The sequence below is a fragment of the Urocampus carinirostris genome, chromosome 7 (assembly GCF_059441175.1).
Source record: "Urocampus carinirostris isolate Australia breed hairy pipefish chromosome 7, RoL_Ucar_1.0, whole genome shotgun sequence".
Lineage (NCBI taxonomy): Eukaryota > Metazoa > Chordata > Actinopteri > Syngnathiformes > Syngnathidae > Urocampus > Urocampus carinirostris.
This window is the reverse complement of record NC_142355.1, coordinates 21,563,633-21,586,183: the sequence shown is the minus strand read 5'-3', so window position 1 is coordinate 21,586,183 and position 22,551 is coordinate 21,563,633. Positions and strand designations below refer to the sequence as shown.

General features: G+C 39.3%; 1 pseudogene; it reads left to right on the top strand.

The window, feature by feature from the left end:
- The first annotated feature begins 19,013 nt into the window (after positions 1-19,013).
- Positions 19,014-19,148, top strand: LOC148362655 (U2 spliceosomal RNA; annotated as a pseudogene).
- Positions 19,149-22,551: the final 3,403 nt, after the last annotated feature.

The following is a 22,551-nucleotide window of genomic DNA, read 5'->3' as shown; positions in this document are numbered from 1 at the left end:
TTCTGACATGGGCTGTAAATATGCAGCGTGACAAATGGTCCTTCCCCGACTGAGTTCTGGCAACAGAGACCGATGCCTGAGAGAGTCGTCAACAAGCCCTGTTTGATTCCGTGTCACAAGGGAGACATTGTATATAGGACAAAAACACAAATAACCTTGAGGGGGTGACACGCTGGGAAATCCCTTCTTTCTGCCTTCGGCTTGGTCGTCTCATTATGTAACTGAAAGTTGTTCGTGTATGCATCCTTTGGCTACTTGTCAAGAAAGTTGATTGACAAATGTATGTTCTTGGGTATGCATCATTTTCAATATAGTAATTCAACCCTACTTTGCAATCCGATTGTCGCTGGTTTGTCGGTCCACAAATTGAATTGTCTTTATTGTCAGCAGAGGTGGGTAGAGTAGACAAAAATTTTACCCAAGTAAAAGTAATGTTACTTTATGATAATGTTACTCAAAGTAAAAGTAGTCATCCAAATACTTACTTGGGTAAAAGTAAAATAGTACTTGGTGAAAAATGATTCAAGTACTTAGTAACTGTAGCAACATCGTATTGATTCTTTTTTATAAACAACTAATCAGATCATCAAATTATCAAAGTCCATCCAATCAACTAAAATAAACATTTAATTTAAGAGTAGATTAAAATTTAAATTCAAGTTCTTTAACAATCTATAAAATAGTATACATCAAAATAGTATAAATCAAATAAATAAATTAAGCACATAGAGCACCAAGCGGCACATTTAAAGCCCCAATACTTATCTGAACAGGCCCTGGAAGTAGAAAAACAATCTTGCCCATGAACTCGAAGAAAAGAAACATTGCATATTGTAGCTGGTGTTTCGCAACCTTTTTAAGGGAAACAAGCTTTTGATGTGAGGCCAGGGGTGCTCCTCTTCTGGGTTTTCATAGTCAGAACTGCTAAGCGACATATTCGATCTGTTTTCTCTGTAAACAACTCTTTTCACTGCTGAAGTTAAATATGGTCGGGTAACGAGGCTGCTACGTTTTATTGGTTAAAGATGGTAGAGCCCAGCGGAGATCTGCGTCAAAAAAATGCGCCCTAGCGGAGACAGACAGACCGCACTTTCGTGGAGGGGATTTATTCAGTAACAAGTAACGACTTCAATGTTGTCTAATTTAGCGGAGTAAAAGTAATGTTTTTTTTTAAACAAATTTACTCAAGTAAAAGTATAGGGATTTAAAAATACTCCTAGAACTACAACATTTCTCTGATAGGCTGGTGTATGCTGTAAGTCAAACAGCTGGGCGGGCGCACAAGGTTAAGTCTCCAGTACCAGAGACATATTTACAGCCTTGGTTTGATTACCTAGGCCTAATTATATCTGCGAATACCTTTTGCACAGAATATATATACTGGGTTCTGCTAGATACCAACAAAGTGAAGCAGTAAAATTTGATAAAAGGCATACATTTCAAGAAAATAATTTACACACAACTATAAGAATAGCTAGTGCACTTACTACTCGCACAAAAAAGTTTGAGACATGCTGATCAACTTGCCTTGGGGTAAGGGCGCCCGCCCGGAGACTGGGAGGTTGTGGTTCAAGCCTCGACCGAGTCATACATTACAACATTGGTACCCATTGCCTCCATGCTTGGCGCTCGGCATTAGGGGTTGGAATTGGGGGGTTTGGTCACCTAATGACTCCCAACACATCAGTTGGGTTGAGCTAACGATTTAGGATGGTAATCACCTCTCCCTTCTAACTGAAGCGAGTGTTGCAGATGGGTGACATGGAAAGCATGCTGCGTGGACAAAGTGAGGGTCACGTAGACCATCCCGGCAGTGCTTAAATCACAGTATTTAGACAGGACTTGACCCTTGGTTATTCAATGTAACCCTCACAGTACAGATCCGGTCTAAAAGAGTTGAGGTTGTGCCTACTCAATATGCGCCGCTTTCCTTTCATATCTCCATACCATTCCCGGCAATGGCCGTGATGACATGCTCTTCCTGAAAGCATGGCGTCTTAGATGCTGTGCTTTGGCTCCCGGGTCTTGAGGCCCCTCGTCTATTTCAGGAGGTCATTTGGAGCCGGACACTCTGTCTCCCCGTTGCAGCCAGTCTCCTGATACTGCTATCTACTGCCGGCTTTTAACAGGGAGTAACGGCAATTTATTTGAGTGACGCCAAGCGAGGGCAGTTATCAGAATCCCGACACCAGATTAGCTGCTCAGTCTCCTAATGAGCATCCTTGAACAGGGAAATGGAGGCTAGAGTATCAGGGAACAAGAACATTATTCATTATGGTGTCAAGGCATGACTGTACGGCTCACAATCTGGCGTAAAGGCGAAAATGGGACATTTCTTTTAGATTAGATATCAAAATACCCTAAAACCACATATTCGATGCGACATTGAAAATGTAACAGTAACCATTGCAGACTATTCACGAGAATCATCTTTTTTTTTTCCAATTAATCGAGTAATTGGTTGAACTAAAAACGTTTTTATTGAGACACTAGATTTAGTAATCAATGCCAGATATGTCAATACCAGCTCCCCCCAAGCTGCCTTACTGTGAAAATTATCAGTAAATAAAAATAAAAAGAATTAATTCACAATAAATAAAGGAAATTGTTTCTTCAAAAAGGGAATTTCATGGTATTAGTTTCTGATTTCGATATCAATAACTTCTCAAAAGTTCAAATATTGAGTATCTAACTTTGTTTTTTATCCTTGTGTTCTATAAGAGTTCAACAAATATGGAAGTCTAAAAACAGTATAATTCCTTTACTGGTTTGGCCCATGTCGTATCAAAAAAAGAGCAAATGTTTTGAGTAAATATCATGTCGGTGGTCATGATTACCGATTGGAATCACCTGTGCCCGCTCATTTGGTGCCAACCGCCGCAGGTTCTGATTGGCTCTCTGTCACTATTTGAACCCAGTCCTGTCAATCCCTTGTTGTCAGTCCGTCAGCGAATCTCCGTGTATACAAAGCAAGCCTTTTTCGACCCTGGCCCCCGCCTGTCCCGTTTCTGCTCACCATTTGTCTCCGGCTACACAGGCAGATACCACCATATAAATCCCAAGTAGTCATTCACAGTTATACCACCAGTAATATCATTAGTATCTAAAATTAAAAAAAAAGAAAAAAAAAAGAGAAATTACATTAACATTCAACATAAATTACAAATGTCAAATTATCATTTTTTTAACTCTTAATGGATCTCTGAAAGGGAGAAAATAATGGAATTGGCTACCGTTTCATGTACCTATAACTGAAGACGACTGATATCAGCACTTACAGCTTGTATCAGTACTCGAAGATCCTTGTTTAAAGAGAACTCAAAAACAGTCAAAAATAAATCAGAGGAAAAATAGAAAGTACGCATTTATTTTCTTGATTGTGAAATTGGGAGTTGTCATTCACAGCAATCCCTCATATTAATACCATTAGTACCTACAATTCACTTCCCTCTGCAAAAAAAAAATGATTTCTTAAAAAATATCATTAAAACCCAACATAAATTACAAATAGCAAATCACGATTTGTTTGATTCGCAGTTGGTCACCAAAGGGAAGCAGATATCAGATATCTTTGTAAGTACCCGTGCCTGGAAAACTCTGGTATGAGCACTTTTACCTGGTAACAGTACTCTGCGATCCTTAGTTTTGTTGAGAACCTAAAAATAGTCAAAACTACCAGTAATTATAGATAGAATATTTATATAATACATATAAATATTTACTCCTGTTGTGGATTTGTGGAATTTCTTAACCGAAGGGTAACTATTTTTTGCAAAATTCTTTTTGATTCTTAGAAATATAAGAATACATTTTCATTAGTTGCTGCATAGTATGCACTCCAATTTGCAATGACTCAACTTTTTTCTGTGCGTCACATTTCCAAACGGCTTCCTGAGGCCTTCTTGGCCCTGGCCATCGTAAAATATGTCAAAAATCATAAATTGTGTCAGCGCGGAGGTGAAGTCATACTTGGCATTCTGTTTGACTCTGGAATTTGGAAGAGTTAGATTTACAAGCAACTAAGAAAACATACAATGGCTCATACCAAGTGTCTTTGCAAGCCCCACCCCTTTCCCCCATCTTCATGCTATGCATGACTGCCGCAGTAGTGATGGAAAGAAAATGCGCTCACTGAATAAAAAATGAGAGTCTGAAAGTGGGCACTGATGATTGAGGGTTTGTTTTTTGAAAAACATTCAATGGGGGCTACTTACCAGAAATCTAAACATGAATTTAATGAGCTCTGACTAATCAGGATGTGGAGACTTTCAACCTTACAAAGAATTTACATGTGAGTGCTATGCCAGCGAAGGCGTATTATATTATATCTTCCTGAGGTGTGAAAATTCGCCCGGTGCCAGTTGGTTTTGGCTCCGGGGCTCGTCAGTAGGAACAGTATTTTCATTTTTTACGGCATGGCACCCAGGGCAAGAGTTCACTCAATGCGAGTGTTTACGAACGCTTTTGCGCAGTTACTCTGAACTGAGTGCAAATACACCTAAAAATAACAAATACAGTTATTACCAGCAGCTGTATACCTTTAAATTACAGTACTACTATTTGAATGTCTTGAAAAAGTAGAAAAGAACAGCAAGCCATTATGTTGGGTTGTATACGATTTGAAAATTATAAATGTGACTATCCCAGTTTTTAATGACTAGTAATTGGTATCGGTGTTGCACGTTTATTTGGATGATAAATAGGTAACATTAGATCATTTTCTGCAGCAACATTGCTGATCTCACAGTGAATGGTATATGGGACTCAAACCTATCACAACAAATGACGTAGGCATGTGGCTTGCTCTATTAGGGGCGGCAGTGGCTCAGGAGATAGAGCGCACTTCTTTGGATCAAGAAATTACAGTTCGAATCCCGGCTCCTCCGTGTTACATGTCAAAGTGTCCTTGGGTAAGACACTGAACCCCTAATGCCCCCAATAAGCAGGTTAGCGCCTTACATGGCTGCACGGCCGCTATTGGGAAATGTGAAGCACACTGTAAAGCGCTTTGGGAAGTCTTGACTTGAAAAGCGCTATATAAATGCAGATCATTTCATTTAATTTAATTTCATATTACTAATTTCTATAACTTATTTGGCTCTTATTTCGAATCTTTACTGTAACTTGCTGGACAGGAGAGCTAGCGCAGCTTGTTTTTCACTACTGTCATTTAATTTGAATGAATTGCTGTAATACCTTGTTTACCGGGTTAAACACCCCAAAATATACAAAAATCCACATATTTTTAACTTGCTTTCTGCTGGCCCTCGCTCGCAGCAAAAGTTTACCGCAATAATAGTTGCTCTTCTTTTTAAACAAAACAACGAGAAAAAAATGGATCTGACTGCACGAGTTTTCCTAAGAACGGCATATTATCGTTTCGATTACATGCATAAGTACAGTACATTTTTGATTGAAATAACTGCAAAAATAGAGCTGCACGGCCTGACAAAATAGAGCGCTGCTGGTCCCTGCTTGCGGCAATGTGAAATTGGGGATAAAAGATGGTGGCCGCACAAGTTAAGTTCACATTTTGGTGGACAAAACACCAAAAAAAGCCGCCAGGCCCAGCACAAATGCGTTCTGCTGTTCCCCCCCTTGCAGCAACATGTGATCAGAGAAAATGGAGCAGGGCCGCACGAGTGCGGTCTACTTTTTGGTTGGACAGAACAGAAAAGAGAGCCACAAGGCCTGACAAAGGTTAAATCTGCCGGTCCAAGCTCGTGGAAATATGTAATCGGGATAATGGATCGTTGCCGCATGAGTTATGTTTACTTTTTCGTGGGCAAAACTGCAAAAGAAGAGCCTCTAGGCAAGTGCACTCTGCCTGTCCCCACTCGCAGCAATATAGGATTGTTGATTATGGATTACGGCTACAACAGTGCAGTTCATTTTAGGCAGAAATAAATAAAATAAAAATAAAAAGAGAAAAAAATCTGCCAGGCCCAACAAAAGTGTATTCTGCTGTCCCTCCCTCACAACACTAAATGATCGGAGATAGTGTATCACTGCTTTTTTTGGTGGAGAGAAATGCAAAAAAGAGCCACTGTGCCTAATATGTAAGTTGCAAGCTCCTGTTAACAGGAATATGTAATTGGGGATAACAGATCAAGTCTTAGAAGTAGCGAGGGATTAAAGTATCCTTAACGACAAGACAGTTAACATACAAACGTGGAACCTTTTAGTGTGGAACTATGCAGACCTAGAACTCTGCTAACAGGAAATCAATGCTCCTGGACTTCTTGGTGGAAAGGGGCTGTTGACTGACCATTACTGTTTATGTATGAGTTACATTGTTAACCAGGAGAAACAATGGCAATCCCGCTTTATAGACATGGAGCCCATTTGTCCCCATATCATTGACTTCTTAAAATAGATTTCTATTGATTTTAAACATGGAGGAAGTCCTGCCCGAAATATATACAATACTCATTACATCACGTCCTTTAGCTCGCGGCGACACATTTCTTGGGTCCTGAACGCTTTTCTGATCACGTTGCCCTCATCTGGGAGCTATCTCGCAGTGAAATCTCTAGATCTAAAGCCCATTTTGGACAGTGGAGAATTTGGAATGACTTAGAAAAGACTATTCTTGCTCCACTGTTCAGTGCTTTCGCTAGCTTTTTGAATTGTTTTTTTTTTTTCACGAATTTGAATCCATGCTTTTATTTTGTTTTCTTGGGTCCAAATGAAGCATGTAATTTCATTGATTTTGCTTTCAGTTCTGCTGCCAGTTTTATAAAATCTGATTAAATTCTAACGTCATTTTCCAATTATGTTTGTGATGGCTTAATATTAAAAGCGCCTGAAACATATTAAATTAATTGCCGACACATGTTTTGGGTTTTTAGTCAAAATATCGTTCACGGAAATAATACATCTATGGATGTATGTTCTGGGGCTACAACAACCAATTTGATAGATCAAGCAATCCAATGATTAATCAACAACTTTATTAAATAACTTGTTCCTGATGTATTTGAAGTTTTCCTCCGAGGCTGCATACAGAAAAATGAAAACTGTCTTGTCATTTATCTTGACCTAATATACCTTGACAAGTCTTGCCTTTTGACCTGACTTCACTTGACTTGTCTTTTAACCTGATGTGTCTCATCGAATGACTTTTTTTTATCTTGTCTTTTGACTTGACTTGTTTATGACTCGATTTGACACATTATTTTCCGAGGCTTGTCTTATGATTTTTTTCTATTTGACATGACTTGATTGGACTTTACTTTTGACTTTACATGCCATGTCTTATGACTTTACTTGTCCTTTGACTTGTCCTTTGACTATTCATTTGACTCGGCTTGATTTGCTCAGCTCGTCCCTTCTTCTCTACTCAACCCTTTCTTTAAACTCCACTGTACTCTACTGAAATGTATTCTACTCTACTCTACTCAACTCCCCCCCCCAAGAAACTGATTTTCAAATATTTTTATAATTGTCAATTGAATATAAAAAACACCTAGAGATGACAACCAAAGACTTTATCTCTGTATTTTTTAAAAAGGTTGTAATCGCTATAAAACAAATAATAAACAAACTAATGTTTCTAGTAAATGCTCTGAGCCATAGCAAAAGGCTTAGTGGGCTGCAAATAGCCCCTGATCACGAATTTGAGGCGTTCTGAAGTCATAATTAAGATACAATCTGACTTAGAAACTCTAGCGAATCAATAAAATGTGACTCTTGTAAGAGTAAACATAAGCAGATTTTAATCACTCTCCATCATAAAAGACCATTTGTTTCTGTTTAGATTCAAATAAAAAATTTAGCTTACGTCTATAAAACTTCAGATTTTCCAATTTAAACATTTCTATTTAAGCTGATTCAACTAATTACCATATTATTTGAACAAGTAATTAGGAATATATCGGTTGTATCCTCAGAATTTTTAGTAGCTAAATCGGAGACTTTACAATTCATTTATTGAACAAATTACCAGTGTCAGGACCTGACACGCTGAATTAAATATGCCAGGCATGCGGTAAACATAGCGCCGGGCAGAGGCGGTCTTTCCCAGAGGGAATCCGGCTCAACCGCTTTTGTATTAATACAAGCGCAGTTCGATTTGTTCACGCATAATTATGAATAGTAGCAGTGTACACAGTCTACAGACAAGGCAAAGTAATGTGTAAAGTAATGGTGCCTGATGGGGATTGTAATGCATTGAGCTGTGGGCATCATCATTACTGCAAATCTTCCATGAGCTGCTATTATATCGATGCCTTGGGCGTGACAAGCAGCGTTTTAAATATTAATGTGGTAATGAATGCACATTTGCTTGTTAACTCCCAATAAGGCTTCCGAGTGCGCATTATCACTATTGATTCATTACGCCCGACAAGAGAGATGACTTTCACACGGGTTGTAAATGAATTCAGTGTGTATTAATTGACACGCTGAATTTGCACTGGGACCGTGGAACAGTTTGCATGAGCGTGCTACACAATCTGATGCCTTTAATGACTTGTAGGCATTGTTAGCTCTTGCTTGCCGGGGGCATGTTTACAATTAGCCTAGCATGTCAGACAAACTGGCAATAACAAGTTGGTAGTCATCATTTGACGGTACGGCTATGAAATCTGGTTTTCCCGGGAATGTTTGAGATAGTTGGTAGGTTTAAACAGAAATCGTGGAACATTTACAATTTAAGCAAAAATCAATGAACGTTGATGTAAACATGCAATTTTTTTTAAACTCGTAGGTCGAGAAATTTGTATATATTTTGCATAATATGAGGCTCATCTAGAGGGCTCTGACGTGATTATCTCCCACTTGCTGCTATGGGCACCCCAAAGAAACGAAAACCTTTTGAAAGATGAGGCAAAGACATTAATTGGAGCAAAAATTGTAATTTTGGTCGCTTTGAGTCTTCATAGCCTTCCTTGCAAATATTACACAGTATCCCTTCAAATTTTTTAATGTATACATTTTACATTATCTTGAGCCTGGTACCGATACAAATTTTCTGAATCTGTTACGTTTGAAGGAGGTAAATTAAAAAATATTTCATTGGAAAGAAAATATAAATATATATAATTATTGTTAAATACTACATTTGAAATCAAGAATAAAAATGCAATGCACGTTTTTTTAGAAATTATTTGAGTGAATGAATGAATGAACATTTCGAACATCCATCCATCCATTATCTGCACCGCTTATCCTCAGGAGGGTCGCGGGGGTGCTGGAGCCCATCTCAGCTATCTTCGGGCAGTGGGCAGGGGACATCCTGAATCGGTTACCAGCCAGTTGCAGGGCACACAGAGACAGACAGCTTACTGGCTCCTAGGGACAATTTGGACATGCCAATTAACCTGTTTTTGGAATGTGGGAGGAAACCGGAGTGCCCGGAGGAAACCCACATGTGCCCGGGGAGAACATGCAAACTCCACACAGGAAGGTTTGATCTCATGACGTCAGAACTGTGCCGTGTATGCCACTCAGCCTCCGTGCTGCCCTTTTTCAAACATGATACAAGCAAAATAACCAGTTGAAAAAATAAAAACAAAAACAATATTAACGTATAGGCGCAAAAAGGAATAGGAAGAAATATATGCTTATTCAACCCTACCCCCAGACTTCCTTAATAATTCAGATTTACAGCTAAATCTCTTGCAATTAACACTTAGATTAGTAAATTTCAATATGGTAAATGAAACCCCCAAATCAAATGTTCTCATTAAATTATCGTAAAAACGAAACTAAACATGAAAAATAATCAATTATGCCTTTATTAGGATGAGGAGGACTGGGCTTCCATGATGATTGATGGTGGGACGGATACTATTTGAAATCTCTCAAATGTTTTGAAATGTTTTGAAATATTGATATACATTAGTTTTTTTAATTTACTTTATTTCTTAAACCTAGTACTTCTCTGGGCCAAGTATGACAAAGAGGTAGCATTGAGAAAACACATAAAATGCAAATAATCTACGAATCTATTAAATTAGGAAAATTCATCAGAAAAAATGTATATTTTATAAAAATGTCATACATTTAGAATTTATCAAAATATTTTCGGCACAACGAGGCTCAACTAAAATGGCACTGAAAAGAAAATCATATTCTGCAGATTAGAAGCTACAAATAGTGACATTTGCAGCCGAAAACGGCAGTCGAGCAGCAGAAAGACAATTTGGAGTTAGAGAGAGGTGGATGTCTAGGTGAGTCTGACATAAGCGATGTAGAAGATGCAGGGACACAGTGGGTGAAGAGGTCTTTGGATTTAGTGATTTGAATTGGTAAGCATGTGCTTTATCTGAATAACTATTAATATGTTACGTTGCTAATGACCAGGCAATTCAAAAATGTTCCGATAGTATACCCTACACTTCCTGCTTGTTGTTCTTTATTTTATTTCTATTTTAAATTGCCTTTCAAGATGACATGTACGTCTTAGGTGTTTAAATTAATCAAATAAATTGACCTCCAAAATGCAAATCATACTGCGACAAATACTGTTTTTTTCCTTTTTCCTTCCTTTTTTTAATGCATTTTTGGGATAGTGCGACTCTGGAGAGACTTATAGTCTGTAAAATATGGTAGATGCTGGAAAATCGCTGTTCCTTTTAGGATAAGCATGTTGTTATTTCAAAAATAAACATATGTATCGATTTGTTTACTTTTAATTGTCACGGTTCACTGATCCCTTGCAAGGGTCTTTGGGGCACCAATGAGGACGCAACTCTGAACCGCTTTTTGTTCTTGGGTCGTGGCAAAGTTGGCACCTGTCCATTCTGTAATGTTGTCGGCCCAGTTCTTTTTCAGTCTTCTTCCTCCTGCCCCTTTAGACTATGCCCTGGAGAATTATCGTGGCCAGTCCTGATGATCTCGTGATGTGACCATACCACTAAAGTTTCCGTATGCGTAGTTAACAACAGTTCTTCGTAGGGTCCAATTTGCCTTCTGATGGTGTTGTGCACTGTTTCGTTTGTAACATGGGTTATGTAGCTGATGCCTAGAAGTTTCCTGTAGCATCACATCTCCAATGCTTGGAGTTTCTTTTGCAGTTTTGCCGTGAGAGTCCATGTCTCACGAGCGTAAAGGAAGATGGAAGTAACCAGCGCTTGCATGAGTCTGATGTTTGAGTTCACTGCTATGTTATTGTACCGCCAAATGGGTTTGATCTGGTAAGTGTGGCTGTAGTTTGAGCTTTTCTGGCTATAAGTTCTGGTTCTGATCCCTCTTCTGATTTGACAGTTCCAATGTATTTAAATTTGGTGACAGTTTCTAGATCTTTGTGGTTGTCAATTGTAATATTAATGATGACTAATGTTGAACATGTTGGATTAATAGTTAGCATGTCGGGCCCACAGTTTTTTTGTCCCGGCATCCCGGAGTTTGCATGTTCTTTCCGTGCCTGTGCACAATTCCTCCGTGCGATCTGGTTACCTCCCACCTACCAAAAACATGCATGGCAGGTTATTTGGTGACTCCAATCCGTCTCTAGGTATGAATGAGCTTGTGAATAATTGTAGGTCTCCATGTGCCCTGTGACTGGCTGGCAACCAGTTGAAGGTGTCCCCTGCCCACTGACCGAAGATGGCTTTAAAAGGCTTCAGCACCCCCGCTATCGTTTTGAGGATAAGTGGTACAGATAAGTAATGGATGGATGGGCTTACGCCGCATTCATTAAAAAAACCTCATTATTTTCTCACTACACATGTCCAATTCTCCAAATGACCTAACTTTCTCCCTTGGAAATAAGCCTCCCGCCAAATATCCATTAGACGAAGAGTTCCTTGGCAGCTATCTTGCTCTTGACTATTACAGCCACCAGCGCTAAACGCATGCAGCTGGGAATCGTGCACTTAAAAACCGTAGCCATCTCTTTCGGACCGCGAGTGGCGCCATGTTTAAGGCGCGGCGGTTTTACATAGCGCTTGCACGCTGGTCGTGCGGTACACAAACCGTTGCACATCTGCACTTAGATGCTACTGCCACATTTCAGGCAGATAACCCTTTTTAAACCTATTTAAACCTATTTCAAGCAAAGGCATGCGTATCATTTGTTAGCTAAACAATGGTGGATGTCATTTGCATGACATACGTTTATTTCGGATGGATTGTGTCAAATATTGCTTCATGGATGCTGTCTTAAGTAATTGCTGTCCATTCTCACAACATTTAAAATACCACTTGCAAGTTTTTTGGATTCAGAGTTGGCCAAACATTTATTTCTTAAGATCACATAGAGTTCATACATATCTTTCTTTCTTTCTTTCTTTCTTTCTTTCTTTCTTTCTTTCTTTCTTTCTTTCTTTCTTTCTTTCTTTCTTTCTTTCTTTCTTTCTTTCTTTCTTTCTTTCTTTCTTTCTATCTTTCTTTCTTTCTTTCTTTCTTTATTTATTTATTTCTTTACATCTTTATTTCTTTCTTCCTTTCTTTCCATCTTTCTTTCAATCTGTTCTGCTCTTTTACTCTCCTTCCTTATATCTTTCCTGATTTCTTTCTTTTAGAGATAGTAAGAAAAATACGAGATAAAAATAACTGGATAATTCACATCTTTGGATTCATTAAAAAAAGCACACGGCGTATTTTCTTTTTTCCATGTTCCATGTAAAAGAATTCCACTAGTTGTAAGAAAATGTTGCTATAATTCCCTTTGCATACCCCCTATTTCTCCAGAAAATATTGAATTAAATCCATAAATCAGCTAAATTGCTTATGCTAGTTAATGATTTTAAGAATACTCTACCGCATCATAAAAAAGTTAGCAGCTATTTCAGATAACTTTTCTTATTTAGTTTTCTATTTTCATACAAAAAAAGTTACATTTGAATGAAAAAAAAAAAACATTCCTAAAAAGGATTAAAACTATTTGTAGCCAATTAGTAAGATTTATTTTTTCTTTGGGGCAGCACGGCGGCGCAGTGGTTAGCGTGTTTGCGATACAGTTCTAAGGTCATGAGACCGAATCCCCTACGTGGAGTTTGCATGTCCTCACCGTGCTTGCATGGGTTACCTCCGGGCATTCCGGTTTCCTCCCACATTCCAAAAACATGCATGTCAGATTAGTTGGCTGGTCCAAATTGTCCCTAGGTGTGTATGAGCGAGTGAGTTGTTTGTCCTTGTGTGCCCTGCGCCTGGCTGGCAACCAGTTCAGGGTGTCCCTTGCCCACTGCCCGAGGATGGCTGGGATGGGCTCCAGCATCCCCGCGACCCTACTGAGGATAAACGGCACAGATAATGGATGGATGGATTTTTCTTTGCAGTGTTATATATGCTGCTTGTGGCTAATAAATGGCCACCGAGCTTTAAATGGCTTTTGGGCGATAGTATGGATACATTCGGTGAGGCACTGAATGGCTGCCTACAGCGTAAAAATGCTTACATATGACCAAAGTTTAAAGGTGGTGTCAGTAACTTCAAAATATTTTTACTTCCCGACGGTATCTTCTGGGTGAAATCACATTGCAGCTCCTTTTATTGCACGTCCAAGCATGTGAAAATCCCAGATGTGCTTGAATAAACTCTTCCTTTCTCATTTTTTCCTTATTTAAAACAGTCCTTCTCTCACTTTCATCATTTTCATCCTGTAGTCAAAGAAAACCCACCAAACCAATGATAAAAGTAAGCAGATAGGCTTGGTGAAACGAATATATAAAGGCTCTTTGAACTCAGTTGGGCGTTGTTAAAACATGCTCAAAAGAGAAAAATATTCGATTTTAAAGACACCTCAAACTACCCACCCCACCTTTAACAAATGAACTCCGGCAATTACTTAGAATTTGTTATTTGGCTGTTCTTCAATAGATGTTTGACTCACCGCCAAGAAAAAGAAAAAACAATTTGAATAAAACTGAGCCGGTCCACACAAAAAAGAGTAATTGCTGCTAATTTTGTACATAGCATCGAATTATAAAGAACATGCATCTTGCCAACTAAGCCATGAGTAACATTCGTAGATTAATATTCTCCTTGAGTTTGCAACATCAGATGGGTCTGTCAAAAAGCCAGCCCCAAATACTTCCTTGCCTGGATTGCAATTCAATTGCAGAGTCGAATGCATTTGCGACAGGTGCCACAGAGTGAAGGCGTGACGGCCTTCGACTTCCCCCACAATCACCTCTCAGTGCACCCAAGACCTCCCCAATACCCAACCTGAGCCCGCCAGGGAAACATGACTCTGGTGCGAATGCTGGCACCGACGTGGGTAGAGGAGGTATTGGTGAACTTGCGTGGAACAAATACGCAAGGACCACCGAAAATAACCCCCGTGTTTTTTAAGCACGTTTTGTTGAATAGCTTGAACAAAAGTTTAAATAAAAGGTTTGAGTTGGACGTTAAAGTTATCTCCTTTTTGTTACGTTTGAAGGTGTTGGACCCATGTGGGGGAAGCAGGAATTGGAAACAGGTGTGCTTAAAACAAGGAAGGTATTTATTAACCAAAATAGGATCAAAGTACCAAACAAACAAGTGGGCCCAAAGCAAAAAGTGTCCAAACAAAAAACCCAACCTGAAACCTGAAACTGGAAAAATTCAAGGAGTGAAGTACTAAAGAAACAAGAAACAAAAAGCAGCAACTCCACTTCCCCAGGAGGAATAACCTGGAACAGAAGTTGCTGGTGTCCTTCTACAAAGCCCCCATCATCCCATACGGCATCACTATATGGGCTCGGCATCAGACAGGGAAAACATTCAGAGAGTAATCAACACAACCCAAAAACTATTTGGCTGCTCTCTGCCCAGTCTAGAAGACATCGCCCACTGTAGCAGAGTCATTAACTTTATAAAAGACAATTCCCAACCCGGCCACAACCTCTTTGACCTTATTCTCTCTGGTAGGCGCTCCAGGTCCCTCAAAACTAAGACAAACAAGTAGGGAGATAGCTTCTCTTGTCACGAACCAGGACAGGAAACAGGAAGCAGAATCCAATCGCGTAACGTTACTCACAGTTTATTGGGGAGAAGAGGAATGAGCGCACACTCGATCCGGGGATCGTTGGTCACGGAGGTAGATTGATCGGAACGCAGAAGTGGTCAAAATCAAACAGATCGGGGCGAGAACAAAACAGGAGTAAAACACAGGCAAAAACGGAAATTCACGGGGCTTAGCAGACCAAGAGCAAAAACACAGGCAAAAACGGGGATTCACAGGGCTTGACATATCACAACAGAGTTTAGCAGGGGTTTCGCAGACGCTCAGACACCAGGCGACTCGCAGACAGCGTTCAAGTAGTCAGGGAGCAATCTGTCAACTTGTTTCAGCTGGTGTCCATGGGCGGGACCAATTGGGCGCCGTGGCAACTGTGACAGAACCTGGCGCCACACGGCGGGGACCAATTGGGCGCCATGACAACTGTGACATCTCTCCCAGGGCCATCACAACCCTAAACGAATGCACAAAACTATGACAACAACTTTATTTACGTTTATTTCTCTTTTTGTTGTTACCAAATGAAAATGTGAAAGAGAAGATTGTTATTTTTCTTCTTTTTATTGCACTATTGTTACAATAAACTATCCTTCATCAATAGATTATTATTATTATTGACATAACTTGGGCCAGTTTTTCTAAACACTAGCTTATATTATACTAGCTATTTTTCTATTCATCATGGCGGCGCCCCTGTTCGGCTGCGGCTGCATCGGCTCGCAACGGTTTTTTACACGTCGGCCATAAGATCCAGTCTTCGACTCAGTTTTGATGGCGCACAAAGTCGGCTCGAACTGCAGATTAAGATACGATCGCAGTTTTTTTTGCTGGATATGCGATCATCCAGATATCAAGCGCTTGGTGCTACGACCACTCGGGAGTGTTTATTAGCCACGGACTGCTATGTCAACAAGACCCAGCGGCCTACAAAGCAGCGAAGCAGAGTGGCAAGACAGCGGCGTGACCGCCAGACGAGGAAGCGAGGTTGTCGGGCCGGGCTAACAGCTAGGCTAAAGGCTAAACCCTGCAAAACGCCTCTCCCATCCATTTTCCTCTCCAACGTTCGCTCTCTGGACAATAAACTGGACCATTTAACATCTGGAAGTGGCATCGAACCGTGAGATGACGAACTGTTGCGCTAAAATTCTGACGAAGACATGGTTAATCTTATCTATCCCGGCTGACGTTCAAAGAAACTGTGCGGGTCAGATGTATCGACATTTCGTTCTGTATACACGTGTACACGAATGACAATAAAGTAAATCTGAATCTGAATCTGAATAAATGTTTATTGTTTTTGTCCTATTCACCCTGATCATATTTTATTTATTTTTTTCTTCAGTCTCTATATTACGTTTAAGTTTTACCTGGAGTGCCATGTTACAAGTCCAAGTCCAAGTCCTATTCCTATTCCTATTCCTATTCCTATTCCTATTCCTATTCCTATTCCTATTCCTATTCCAATTCCTAGTCCAAGTCCAAGTCTAATTCCTAATCCAATTCCAATTCCGAGTCCGAGTCCGAGTCCGAGTTCGAGTCTGAGTCCATTTCCAATTCCAATTCCAATTCCAATTCCAATTCTAATTCTAATTCTAATTCTAATTCTAATTCTAATTCTAATTCTTATTCTAATTCTAATTCTAATTCTAATTCTAATTCTAATTCTAATTCTAATTCTGAGTCTGAGTCTGAGTCTGAGTCTGAGTCTGAGTCTGAGTCTGAGTCTGAGTCTGAGTCTGAGTCTGAGTCTGAGTCTGAGGGATAATCCAACTCCAGCTTTAACTGTCGTCTGCTTAAAAGCTTTTAGTTTTTCCATGTTTTACTCAAAAACATTGGTCACGACCTCAGGGGCCACAGAAATTCCACTGTGGAGGTGACTTTTTCCAAATGGGCGTGGCCTCCCAATGAAACGCTCTTGCACTTGAACCCTTTCCCCTCCGGGGTTATGTTACCCCCACTTGGCTGCTGCCTTAAACTGGGAGCCGGAATGCGTACCGATTACAAGAGTAGATCCGATTTATCTTCAGCTTGGTCACCGACTAGTAGTAAAGCGTGCTGACGAATACAAGGGAGTTCAAACCTGGGGGCCATGTGCGGCTCAGGGGCCCACAGCCACAGCTCAGAATGCTATTTGCTACTGAAAAATAGGTCGTATTCTGGGGGGTTAAGTGGGATTTCACAAGCGTGGTGAAAGTGAGAAAAGGGCTGTTTCATAGTCCAAATGCTGACCAAATCCCCCCCAAAAAAGAGTTTATTTGAGCGCGTCTAGGATTTGTGCATGCGTCATACAAGCACCTTTACGGAGGCTGCAATTATGATTTCAGCCAGAAGGGGGGGTCAGCAAGTAGAATATTTTGAAGTTACAGACACCACCTTTAAAGTATGAAAAAGTTCACATGAAATATTTGCAAGTGGATTCTATTTTCTCATCAGAAATTTTTTCTTGATCAATTGAGTGAGGTTATTGAAGCATTTTTTAATACAGGGATTTTTTTGCAAAAGTAATTTTTGTCAAGGCCTTTTCATACTTTGATTATAAGAGAATGAAACTTAACTATTTGATAAATATGGTTGGATGTGTTTTTAGTATAGGTATAGCATTGACAACAGCCAAATATGACATCAGCTATCGACCTGATAGAAAAAGACCCGCTAGTTAGTCACTTGACGCCATTTTAGAATATCCGATCGGACGACACTACAAATGAGAAAGATCACGGGCATCTATGATCCTCCATATATATTTTAGTTTTCAAAATAAATGTTAGCACAACTTGATTATTTCTCCTCTCCACCTCTTCATAATTGCGCAGAGGATTCTGAGAACTCAGACATAATAAGTCGCATGGTTCTGGATGTGTTCATGATGTCTTGATTATATTAGTTTCTGAATTCTTGTGCTTTGATACTTCGCGTGTGCTCATAAGAGTGACTTCTGCAGCTGTAGTTTGCCCAACGTTGCATTTGCCTGATCTAGTTTCTGTTTTATGCATCAGCATTGTGTAATATATTTTCATTTTATTACATCTCCTAATTTACACATCCAAAATACTGCCACTTGATAAGAATATGAAACATATTTTCTTGAGGGAAATTGAAATATTAGAGTACTTAGGGTATAGGGTATAAAAGTATTTTCACACATCCATAATCAGATGTAATTTCTGCAATTTTTATATGTACCGTAAATTCCGGACTATAAGCCGCTTCTTTTTCCCCAAACTTTCAACCCTGTGGCTTATTCAGTGATGCGGCCAATTTATTTATTTTTTCTAACGGCCGCCAGCGGCGCTCAAGCACTAAAGGTAAGATTTAGACTGCAACTTTTTAGCTTGTGCACGAATTAAATTAGCGTAGACAAGTCCTCATCATGCAAATTGCAATAAAAAAGGCACACGACGCAACTTTCAAGTTAAATGCAATCGAGCAGTCCGATATAGAAGGAAACAGAGTTACCGCACGTAAAATTTACTTAGCGATCGTGATGCTAGCCTTTTTCTTGATAAGGGAGCGTGGGACAACGTCTATGTGACAAAGTCACTTTCCCACATGGAAGGAAGACGACTTTGATGACGTCGGTTATAAGGAGGAAGATGAGGACGGATTACCGTGCTTGAAACTAGTACGATATGTTTCTTTAATAGAACTGTTTACCGTGTTGAGAGCGTTTTGCTAGTAGCGTTTTGCTACCCTTCACAGGCACGGTTTGGGATGAAAGTTATAATATTATTATTAAAGCTTTGAAAACTCTCTCAGTGTACCGTCTTTCTTTGTAAATATGTGTAACCATGTATAATATGTATTTGCAACTGTATATTTTTGTAATGTATTTATTATAGAAACTTATTCTAATATGTTTTGTACGAGCAAATGAGAAAGAAGGGGCGGGGCAAACGCGAGCTGATGGGAAGTGGAGTAACAGTGAGACGTGTTTGTGGATGCGGCCGACAATAGTGGATATATATTTTCCCTACCCTTACCTTTGGAAATATACACTTTTTTCCTTGGATTACTTTCAACGGGCACCTGGACTCTGCAGGTCGGCATCAAATCTTAAGTACCGGTATCATTTTCCGTTCAATTTGCCGGCTGTGTGTTTTGGGCTTTATCGGGTATTGGTTAAATTTCTAGGAATGTGTGTACTATTGACTTGCCATGATCTTAGATTTTTGCAATCCGGAGATGGAATAAGAGCTTGCTCTGTCCACTCCACGCATCGGCCCGGTATTGCAGTACCTCCGGGAACGGTGCATTCGCAATGATTGCAGCAAGGCTTTAGGGCTAGGACCTTAGCTTGGCCTTTTGGCTGAGAGTAAGTGTCCCGGCTCCTAGGCTTTGTAGCGTATTATGAACTGACCGATAACGGATAATGGATAATGAATAACGAAGATAGAACAATAACCCTTAAAAACCCCAAAACCCCAAATTTGTGTTTGAATTGCGTTTTTTCAATGTGGGCGCATGCGACTAATATACAGGTGCGGCTTGTGTATGTACAAAATCGGTTTTCCTCCCGAAATGTGGTAGGTGTGGCTTATAATCAGGTGCGCTCTATAGTCCGGAATTTACAGTCGGTATTATGGTGCTAATAACAAAATCCCATTATAGTTATTACTGAGGAACAAAGCAAGGATTGATTGAATGATTTATAAAGTTGAGGTCTGGTCCAGGGATCTTCACCAGGTACCCCCCTAAGAACACATGAATAGCCCGCGGACATGATCTGAAAATAGCTCACCAGTTGGGGGCATTGTGATTTTTTAGAAAATCTGATTTCCTCCTGGCATGATGCTTTAATGCTTGAAGCCGGTGTTAACTGTATTACTGTGCTTCCAAAGAAAGCACGATGTGGTTATTACATAGTAACAACATAGTAATATCATGATAAGATATTTGAGAAGTACGTATCAAACTAGTAGCCCCATTCACACCAATAGGTAACAGAAAGCAGCCTTCAGCTCACAAATAGTTGGTGACCCCTGCTCTTCTATCTTCAACAAAACCTTTTGGAGACATGTATACCAAAGGTGTATAACAGAATAGAATTTACTTTTATTGTCATTCTTTGTAACCATGCACACAGAACAAAATGTCGATACACCTGACCCGTACAGTTAAACTGTAGCTAGCCGATGCAGGTGCAGCCAAACAGGAGGCCGCCATTTTAGACCCAACTGCTGTGTTCGGAGTCATTAGGTAACCAAACCCCCCAATTCCAACCCTTAATGCCGAGCACCAAGCAGGGAGGTAATGAATACCAATGTTGTAAGTCTTAGGTATGACTCGGCCGAGGCTTGAACCAGCGACCTCCCAATCTCGGAGCGGGTGCCGTTAACCCATGCTTCATTGAATTTCTTGACTTTAACATTCAGAGCACTTGGCAGAAATTACTAAATTCTCACTTTGTTTCAAAGAAATAGTCAGATTCCACTAGTCTGCACCAGTTCTAAACCAGCTGCAACGCTGCCAGACATTGGTATAGGCCTATCTGCGTCGATGTGGGACCACAGCCGAGGAGATCTTGCAGACGAGTTTGGACCGCACCCAGAGTTGCTGCAATAACCCTTACGACCATCCGCCTCGCGAAACAAAAAAAGAACAAACCGCACGGTAATCAACGCCGCAATGTTTAAAATCTAGGAAAAAAGTAGCGGCCTATAGTCCGGAACTTGCAGTACTCTTAACAATAAGAGAGTTGTTGTAAATACTTTAAGTCGTTGCAGGACAAGTTGTCAAAAAAGGACTTGTTCTCAGTTATCAGTATCAATAGGAAAAAATGGTTATCGTGCACCCTTACTGTTTTCTGTAAGTGCATTCATCTGATAACTGTGTATGCTTTGAGGTTACCATAACTGAAATATTTTCAATTTTGGGGGGGGGCCAAGAATCTTAAAGCAGTATAAAACTAGTCTGAAGAAAATAATTTTTTACAGCATTGGCAGAAAATGTCAAGAGTATGTTTGTAATTTAAAGACATTCTAACTTGTTTAATCTCGTCAGATAAGTAAAATTATACGTATGATAAAGAAAATGAACATTGATTATTTATCTTAAGCATTTATTCTTAGTGTAGATAGAAAATACTTCTTAAAATGAGTAAAATAGTCTACCATATTACAGATCACTGGTTCTCTACTGGTCTTGTCCACTTCGCAAATTTGTCCAGTGAAAGGATCAGTTTAAAGCCTAAAAAGAAGAAAATATTCAACTTCTTTTAAAAAAAAAAGACAAAACAAAAAGACCAGCAAAACTAAAACGACTACAAGTACCGTATCAAATTGTGTAAAACTTCTTCAAAATTTCCAGATATTAAAAGAAATTCAAAATATTAATAAAACATATACCTAACCATCAATAACTATTAAAATATGAAGTGAATGAAGATCAAGATACAGGTGAAATGCTAAAAACAAAACATTTTTAAACCTTTTATTGTACTTTCCAGCAGCACTTCAATTGCAAACATTCGTCTGCCATTTTCATATACCAGAATCGTTTCCTTCTTCGACTCGGTTTCTGTTGTCACCGTTTTTCACTTTTCATCCCCCTTATCATTAACTTTCTTGAGACCCATTACTATAGGTAGAACAAGGAAATCAAACCAAGAAAATCGCAATAAAATGAGATGTGATCCCTCTCAAACGCGCCAATTGACTGAAAAGATAGAAGAGAGCGGGGAATAATTGTCCTCTACTGTTAAGGAGTCTGAATACTGTGCCAGATAAAATAACTGTGCTTATTTTAAGGATGATTTTTGTTATTCTATTCTTAAAATAAGTTTTGAAAAAAACTACACGTAAAAAACAAACATGTCTGCCAATCCTGAAATAATTCAATTTTTGCAATTAATTCGCAATTTCAGTCATAGCTTCGCTGCTGGCAATCTTCGCTGCACCTCGCTAACCAAACCGCACAGATTATTACGTAAACAAATGGTTGCCCAATTCCAATTGACATGTTAAGCAGCAATAATATTAGCGTTTTATTAACATGTTCGTACGAAACCTTTTCATTTGAGTTTGGCTTTAAGCTGTTAACATTTACGTCTCAGGACCCTGAGCCTCCCGCTCACAAACACAGCGAATCAGGTTTGTTAAGAATTGGGCAGCAAAGGAAGCGCTATTGCTAGCAATCCAATTTCACCTCAGGTGGTAGCAGATAGCTTGACCCCAGATTGTTCTTGAACGGAAATTGTGCATGTATGTATGTACATATATTTATATATATTTATATATATAGTTATGATCTTTTAGCAAACTATCAAGCTCCCTTTTGGTTTTGTACCCGTTTACTTTTCTAGCTAAGTATAAAGCTACTTTTTAGCTATTTAGCAAGCCAGTTGCTAATTTAGAAAATTACATACCTGTCAACCTCCAGGGCTCCATGCCCTTACAAACGGTCGTATTTTCCCTTACAGAATACAAAAATGTTTTACACCATATATTTTTTTCAAACGTGTTTATTTATGTAGTTTAACATGTTATATTGTACATCATATATATTGTTAATTAACATTTCGCTGTGAGATACTGATTTGCTCGACATGAATGAGGTTTATTATAAAAAAAAGTTCAAATAGTAAGTAGCTTGGACGTTCACTGTAGAATGAAAAAAATACATGCAAATATAATTAAGTAGAATAATACATTTTCTTATTCAAA